This window comes from Protopterus annectens, chromosome 2.part1 (assembly GCF_019279795.1).
Source record: "Protopterus annectens isolate FY-2018-M chromosome 2.part1, PAN1.0, whole genome shotgun sequence".
Lineage (NCBI taxonomy): Eukaryota > Metazoa > Chordata > Ceratodontiformes > Protopteridae > Protopterus > Protopterus annectens.
The window spans coordinates 1,458,754,670-1,458,764,193 of NC_056729.1; positions in this window are offsets into that span (position 1 = coordinate 1,458,754,670).

The window sequence follows — 9,524 nt, forward strand, 5'->3', positions numbered from 1 at the left end:
GTACACCCAAAGTAAGCAGCTATACAAGCAGATAAATCCAATAAGCGAAAAACTGAAAGCTGAAAACTGGAAAACAGGAAAAACTCTGGCAAAACTGCTTTATTTAAGCCTTAAAAATATAGCTTTTCGTCAGTCCACAGACTAACTTCTTCAGAAACAATGTATCCAAAAAAAGATTCAACAGTACTCTTGGCTTTAAAAACTCTGAGTAATGACATCACTTCCTCAAATTGACTTAAAGGGATAGCACACCCTCTTTCCATCACTATGATCATCACACTCAAGTATTCATACAATAATATAATTCCACTTAAAAATTAGATGAATGGAATTAAAAATACAATAATAAAAGAATATATATAAAAAATAAATAAAAAATAATAATATTATAATGAAGTCAAATATGAACATTATAATTATAAATGTACATATTCTAACTAAAAACCTGATGCAGCAAATACAAATTCCCAAACTGCATAAAATTCACTGCTCCATTTCTATATGTGACTCTCCTATTTACCAAGTGTGATGGGGTTCAACATCTAAAAAAATTTTTATAAAAATTATATAACATTCATGTAAAATTTTTATAAAATTTTATTCATGTAAACATGCATAAATATAAACTCATTAAAATACCCCATATTGAATTTAACTACATCTCCAGGCTCTTTAACTTGAAAATGCATGAAATGGACAACATGCCATTGAGACCTGGAGAAGCAAACGCTCTGAGTCTCAATTGCCAAAGCAATTCCTTCCTTTCTAATAATAATGAATCCTTCCCTTTTCCATGTCTGGTATTTATATGATCAATAGCCATAAAGCCAAATCCATGCTCAGGATGCTCTTGAATGTGTTTAGCTAGGGCATTTTCTTCCTTGTTCTTTTTCAGCTTCCGATGGAGTTGGTGGACTTATTAGCTAAAGGCATGTCCTTCATGCCCAGTAAAAGAGCAGACTTGGCAGAGTCATTATTGGATTTGAAGTTGTTCATTAGGAAATGTAATTTGAGTTTGATGTTGGGGAACATAGGTACCACATTAACTCCCTTTCACATTCCCAGTACTTTCAACCCCCCATACATCCATCACTGTCACTCTTTGAGAGAATGTGTGAAGTGGAAATTTGCCGCTCTATGGAGTTGAGGGCCACTTCTAAGTACAACATCACGAAAGAAGAGTGGGAGTTATTGAAACTCCTGAAAGACTCATCAGTTCGGGTGATGCAGCCGGACAAAGGGGGTGGGCTAGTATTGATGGAATTGGTGGATTATAATGAGAGAATTGAGACAATTTTGTCTTCGGAGAGTTATGTGCCTATTTCCTTGAATGAGTTGAATGGGCATTTAACTAGGATCCAGATGTACTTTGAAGACATGTACATGAATGGGTCTATAAACAAGAGTGTTTTTAATTATATAACTATGGCATCTCCGAGAATACCAGTGGTTTTTGGAAATCCTAAAATCCACAAGGATGTCCATGATCCACCAATGAGACAACTGGTTAGTGCGAAAGGGAGCATAACTTATGCAGCAGGCAAGGTGGTGGATACCATATTGAAAAAATACGTCAAACTCGAAGAGCAGATATCTAAGGATTCATGGTCTTTTCTGGCAAGGGTGAATTCTTATACCCTGAATCCAGGTGATGTCTTTCTAACCATAGATGTGGTTGACTTGTACTCTTCCATACCCCATGACATTGCGTTAGAATGGGTAGAGGAAAGGTTATGGGCAAGTGGCGCCCCAAAAGAGGAGATCTTAATGGTGAGAGAGCTTTTAGACATAATTCTCACTTGCAATTTTGTGACATTCAATCAGAAATATTATCATCAGATAAAAGGGGTCCCAATGGGGTCACCATGTGGGGGGAGCGTTGCCAATTTGGCTTTGGCATCGTGGGAGAGCAATTTTGTGTTCAAGCATCCATTTTTAGCAGAGAGGGTCCATCTGTATACGAGGTTTTTGGATGATATTTTTATCGTTATGGAAGGAAATAGGGAGGTAGCGGACAGTTTGGTGAAGGAGTTCAACAATTCCACTGAGTTTTTGAAATTCACCTGGGAGTATCATGAAATGAGGGTGTCTTATTTAGATGTGGAGTTAATAAAATCACCTGAAAATGGGTGCATGGTAGCCAAGATTTATCGAAAGCCGACATGGTCCAATAGCTACCTTCATTTCGAGAGTAATCATCCATATCACCAAAAATGTGCCATCATGAAAGGACAGTTAGTCCGAGCGGCTAGAATGGTGACCTTAGATGATGATTTTGTGGTAGAAATGGAAAACATCAAAGAATTGTTTTCTAATAGAGGCTACCCGACCCCCATGTTGGTAGAGCTAATAATGGAGGTACAGCAGAAGAGAAGGGTTGGATTTTACCAACCGCTATTGAATTTCCATCAGGGGTCACTGAATGTAGATAATGGGACAGATGAGAATCCTCAGTCCGTTAATCAGTCCATGAGGTATGTAATGACATATAGTTTGGATGCCCCAGAAATCAGCTCTATTATAAAAAGATTTTGGGCAGTCGCTATCAGTGAGTTTGACGGGCTGCAGCAATTGGGTCCCCTAGTTCAGTTTACATATAGGAAGGGCCCTGGCCTAAAGAACATTTTGGAAGGCCAGTCGGGAGGTACAAATATAAGGGCTGGTATGTATACATGCAATTCATGTAGATATTGCAGATTTGTCAAAACGGGGCGACAGTTTTCTATCCGTAACAACATCTATACAGTAAAACAAAGATATAACTGTAAAAGTTCTCATGTTGTATATGTGGCGGTATGTCTTTCCTGTCCGTGTTTCTATGTGGGGAAAACGGACAGAAAACTGTGCCAACGCATATATGAACATGATTATGCTATAAAAAAGAACAAGGAAGAAAATGCCCTAGCTAAACACATTCAAGAGCATCCTGAGCATGGATTTGGCTTTATGGCTATTGATCATATAAATACCAGACATGGAAAAGGGAAGGATTCATTATTATTAGAAAGGAAGGAATTGCTTTGGCAATTGAGACTCAGAGCATTTGCTTCTCCAAGTCTCAATGGCATGTTGTCCATTTCATGCATTTTAAAGTTAAAGAGCCTGGAGAGGTAGTTAAATTCAATATGGGGTATTTTAATGAGTTTATATTTATGCATGTTTACATGAATAAAATTTTATAAAAATTTTACATAAATGTTATATAATTTTTATAAAAATTTTTTTAGATGTTGAACCCCATCACACTTGGTAAATAGGAGAGTCACATATAGAAACGGAGCAGTGAATTTTATGCAGTTTGGGAATTTGTATTTGCTGCATCAGGTTTTTAGTTAGAATATGTACATTTATAATTATAATGTTCATATTTGACTTCATTATAATATTATTATTTTTATTTATTTATTTTTATATATATATTCTTTTATTATTGTATTTTTAATTCCATTCATCTAATTTTTAAGTGGAATTATATTATTGTATGAATACTTGAGTGTGATGATCATAGTGATGGAAAGAGGGTGTGCTATCCCTTTAAGTCAATTTGAGGAAGTGATGTCATTACTCAGAGTTTTTAAAGCCAAGAGTACTGTTGAAACTTTTTTTGGATACATTGTTTCTGAAGAAGTTAGTCTGTGGACTGACGAAAAGCTATATTTTTAAGGCTTAAATAAAGCAGTTTTGCCAGAGTTTTTCCAGTTTTCCAGTTTTCAGCTTTCAGTTTTTCGCTTATTGGATTTATCTGCTTGTATAGCTGCTTACTTTGGGTGTACTCCAGCTGAGTTTGCTGTTGGATTTCCTTTGGGAGTTTACAGGCCGTTGGTTTCCTTTGTGTGATTCCAGATATAAAATCACAACCGTTATATTCATGGCAGGGACAGATACCTAAATGTGACCTATTAATATGATGTTTACCAAAAGAACCATAGCATAAAAGTCTCTTCAAAGAAAAATTATTCCTAAAAATAAAACTGGGTTATCACCCACCACTTTACTAACTTTATCATCTGTCAGAAGAACATACCATTTCTTCTTAATAATATCACAGAACTGAGTAACATTACTGGAATAAGTAAAAAGAGACCTTCAGAGCTCGACATATCAATTCCCTATCACTGCAGACCACACCATTACTATGTACCTTGCCTTCATCACATGCTGTCGCAGGAAGCAATAGAACTAGTACCGCCTTCCCAGGTGGAGAAAAAGCTTTATATTTAAGGATGTTTTTAGTACCAAAGAAAGAAAATGCTTTGAGAGCAGTTCTAGATCTTTCTTTCCTAAACCCATTTATGATAGTGCCCAAGTTGAAAATGATGTCACTTCACAATCTGTTATCTCTTCTTTCTTATTCAAGTTTCCTGGTAACACTAGATTTAAAAGATGCTCATCATCAGGGTATCCACATTTTTCCATATTTAGATGACTTGCTTATTTTTTAAGTGTTTTTTTTCATCAAAGTCTGAGGAATCTCTCAGTTGGATGAGACATATCTTCCACAAACTGGGATTCCAAAATATCTAGATCTATTTCTAAGGTTTTCCTCTCAGACTAGGGTCACTGCAAGAGAATAAATCTGGAAGTTGTGGCTCATGGCATCTATAATTCTCAAGCTACCCCGGCAAGACTCCATTTGAGAAAGATTCAATAGTATCTGAAGTATCTTTGGTTCCAGCACCAACATCTTTTGCCTTTTCAAATCCCAGTGCTGGGGTTTGTCAGAAGAGAAATCACTTGGTAGAGACAGCAAGTATCCATAAATCTGAGTCTCCCCTTCTTCCCTTTTTTAAAGCAGTAAGTCAACACAGATGCCTTGGATTTTGCTTGGGGAGCAGTTTCAGGATGGATAAAACTGCAAGGTGTGTGGGACACTAAGGACAGACACAAGGATATAACTATAAAAGGGAAGCTTACCTTCATCAAGGCATTCAACTCTCTGAATCATCTTTGGCCCCAGGGAGCTCTTCAAGTTGTTGCAGACTATACAAAAGTAATGTGATACATAAATAAGCAAGGGGGAGACCAGATTGTACCCCCCTTTGCAGACTAGCCATGTTGACTTGGGGTATAACTACACAGCACAACTTCACTCTACAGGCATCCTACATTCCATCATACAAAACTGTGGGGCAAACAAGTTGAGCAGGACAAGGGCAGATCCTCATGGATGGTAACTAGATCCAGGGATCTTCCAAGATTTGATACAACTGTGGGGAGTTCCTCAACTAGACCTATTTGCCTTCTGTCTGAACAATCAGCTAGCAAGATTCTGCTCCAGGACTCCATGCAAGAAGGCCTGGAAGACATTTGCCTTTTCTTTTTCTTGGACAGGAAAGTACCTGTATGGTTTTCAACCTTTCCCCTAATATCCAGGGTACTTCTGAAGAGTCAGAAGGAATCCCCGAAGATCATAGTGGTACCTCCCTTCTTTTGGAAATGGCCACAATCTTCTACTCAGACTGGATCTACTCACACAAGAACCAGGGTGATTGATATACCCTGATTCAAAGAACAGGGGTGTTTCATGAACCCCGATTCCAATCAACTCAAGCTGACTGCCTGTAGGATAGGGCCTTAATTCACTTTAAGCACGCGTTTACTCAGAATGTGCAACACGTATTAAAGGAGGCAAGAAAGCATGCTACTAGAAAATCATATATTTGCAAATGGAAAAGGTTTTCTACTTGGTGCCAACAATATAAGCAACACCCGTTCAGGGTTACTTGTTCTCTATTTTTACAGTATTTATGTGAGTTACTATCCTATGGCATTTCTTACTCTTCCATTAAGGTTCATTTATTGGCCATTTTAGCATGACTGCTCATGGATCCTACTCTTTCAATGCATTCTCGTGTTAAAATGTTTTTGAAAAGGTTTTGCTTGGGATCTTAGTTTCATGTAAAGAAACTAACACTTAATCCATTTGAACCAGTTAACCTGTCTGACTTGAATTTCTTAACACTGAAAACAGTTTTATTGATTGCTCTGACTTTTGCAAGAAGGGTATCTGAGTTGCAAACTCTTATGGTGAGTCAATCCAATCTCATTTTCCACAGAGACAGGATTTGAGAATTAATTCTTCTTTTCTGCCTAAAGTAGTAACCAGATATACTTCAAGCTAAACTATCTATGTCCCTCTGATGCCCCTGCTCTGGGCCAGTAATCAAGGAGCCTCAATCCTCAACACTGGCAACAGTGAGGGATGTACACAATGGGAGGATGACAAGTACACACACAGTAAAGTACAATTTCCCGTAAGAGCACACAGAGACCACAGTCAGTCTGGGGCTGGTTTCTCCCTTTTTCTCCAAATCCCCAATAAGACTCCCCACTGGCACAGCTATAGGGTTGAGAACTCAGAGGCCCCACAATATCCATAGCTACCCGCTGAAATGGCTACTCAATCACAGGCAAAGTCATCAAAATGGATCTTTTACCTTGTCTCCTGCCTTACCTATCTTTTGCCACTGCTCATAGGTCGTGCAGTACCCTGTTACATCTGTAGAAATCCCAGGCCAATAAAAGTTCTGTATAATACATTTATTTGTACATTTAATGCCCATGTGACCTGCAAAGGGAATATCATGGGCTATGGCTAGAAGTGCCAGACGGTAGGCTCTGTGCACTACCAATCACCTTCTAACCCTCCCTCAGGGACCCACTCTCTATACAGTAACCCTTTGTCCCAGTATACAGATTCCCCCTTCCTTTGAGAATCAGGTTCCTCACTAGCTACCTACTGCAGGCCTTGTAATGTAGGGTCTGAGAGTTGAGTCTGTCTCAATTCTCTCTTTGTAACCCTTCCCAGCTCCCCTTCCACAGTAAGTCTGGTATTCTCTGACAGCGGTGCCTCACTGTCAGCCTGGGTACTACTACTCACCTTTGCCGTTGCAGTCACTCTGTGCAAGAGAACATCAGTACCCACAAGCAGCTGTGGCTCACCTTCAGTCTCACTGCTATAGAGTATCTCCCTCCCTAAAGTAACCACCTCACCAGTCATGGCTGCAAATGTGTGGTCTGCCTGGGTCTCCCCCAGGCTACCAGACCCACATGCTTGTCTCAAGCCTGACTGCATGTAACTGCATGCACACAGGGTACTGCATTATCAAAATCATTCCTGATCAGGACATCTGCAGGGATCTCCTCAAACACACCTACTTGCTGGCTTCCTTTTCCACCCTCCAAGTCAAGGTGAACCCTAGCCAAAGGTATTTGGAATGGGGTCCCTCCTAAAGCTCTACCAGGAGTAGACTGCCCAACCAAGTAGTGCTCCTCTTTAACCACTGCAGGCCTCACAATGGTTAGGTCAGAGTCCGTGTCTCTCTTAGCAATGGCCTCTTTCCCATTCCCTGCTACTGGCGGACTCTGCTGGTGGAGTGGTCCAGTGTTAGCATTGTCACCTCACAGCAAGAGGTTCTCTGGTTTGATTTTTGGCTGGAGTGCCTTCTGTGCAGAGTCTTCATGTCCTCCCTGCATTTGTGTGGGTTTCCTCTGGGTGCTCCAGTTTCCTCCCATGTTCAAAGACATGTGTCTGGGGAGTTTCTCCCTGGGCCTTCGCTGAAAATTGGCTATATTCCAAGTTGGACTTTCCCAGTTAACAAATGTTAAAATAAAAAAAAAAACACTAAGCTAGGATATAACCTCTTGTGGTAGTTTGCTACCCTTGCTGTCTTGAGACAACTTACTACTGACATTTTGTCATTCCCACTTACTGGCTCTCCCACCTTTTGCTCCTCACCTTGCCTCCGCGGACATCTGTATGCTACATGGCCCCACTGGTTGCATTTAAAACATTTAACCCTTGGTCCTGGACATGTATCTGGATTAGTGGCTTCCCCTGCTACTGGTAGACTCTGTTGGGTCAGTCTGGGCTGCCCACCATGGGTTCCATTAGACCCATGAGCAGCACCAGGTGTCACTTTCCTGTGTAGTGATGCCCTGCTTGCTAGATATAGGTCTCCCTTCTTTCCCAACTCATCTGCAGTATTGCATTGTCTATCAGCTAACCAAATTCTCATGTCCTCAGGCAAAGTGCTAAGGGCTTGTTCCCTCACCAAAAGGTCTACCAGCCCTTCAAAAGTGGTGACCTGACATCCACTCACCCACTTATGAAAATAAGTGCTTAGTTCAGCAATATATTCACACACACTTTCATCTGCCTTGCATCTATGCTCACAAAACATTTTTTCAATAAGCTTCAGGTGTTAACTTAAAGAATTCTAACAAACACATTTTGACTGTATTATAATTTAAGTCATCAGTATTGGACAGTTTAGAAATTACACTTATAGCTTTACCATGGAGTAAGGGGGTCAGGAACCATACACATAGCCCTTGGTCAACATTATACTGCTTACATGCCTTCTCAAACATATGAATGAAACTATCAAAATTATCCCACTCTGTAAATTGTGGAAGAAATTTACTGAGCTTTGTTGCTTCTGGGGTTCGGTTACTCCCTTCCAATTACCTCCATGACTCTTGAAAAGAGTCAGCATCTCCTTTTTATGTTGCCTCTGCCTCTCATTCTCCTCAGCTTCCAGGCGTCACAGTTTCTCATTTTACTCAGTCTTCAGACTTTGCAGTTTCTCATTTTCCTCAGTCTCTAGAGGTCTCAGTCTCTCTGCTGCTTATATTTCCAATTGTTTGGCCTCCAGCTCAAGTCTCTAACTCCAGGTGGATTTTTAAGTCCTCAGAGGAAAGGTTGAACTGTACATTTTCTGAGAGTTGTACATCTCCAAGGCCAGTCTGATTGTCTTCCTGGTTGCTATCCTGTGATGCAGCTGAAACTAGAACTGCAATCATTTCTGCTTTAGTCTGGTTGGCATTCACCATTCCTTTAGCCTGGCACATCTCAGCCACCTGGCTCCTTGTCAGCTTGCTGTACTCCTTTGCTGACAAGCTTGCCTGCTCTCCCTGATTAACTAAGCTAACAAAAAAAATAAAACAATTGAGATATGAACTCTGAATGTTCACTGCATGGCTGACTGAGAGTCCAAACACCTTAAGTGACCACTGTACACATATGCTACAGGAATTCAATATTTACATCACTACAAGCCAATTAATATGTGATGCGGCTAACTCACCACTGTCAACCAATTAATATGTGATGTTGATATCCCACCACTGCCAACTAATTAATATGTGACACCCCTGCTCTAGCCCAGTAATCAACGAGCCTCAATCCTCACCACTGGCAATAGTGAGGGATGTACACAATGTGAGGATGACAAGTACACACACAGTAAAGTACAATTTCCCTTAAGAGCACACAGAGACCACAGTCAGTCTGGGGCTGGTTTCCCCCTTTTTCCCCAAATCCCCAATAAGACTCCCCACTGGCACAGCTTTAGGGTTGAGATCTCAGCAGAGTGGCCAAGCCAAGACCTCCAGTACCCTCTCTGTCCAACCAGTGCTTCATGTCCCTGCCCAAGTAGTTGACACACACACACACACACACACACACACACACACACACAGATTTGATTGACATACACACACACACACACACACACACACAC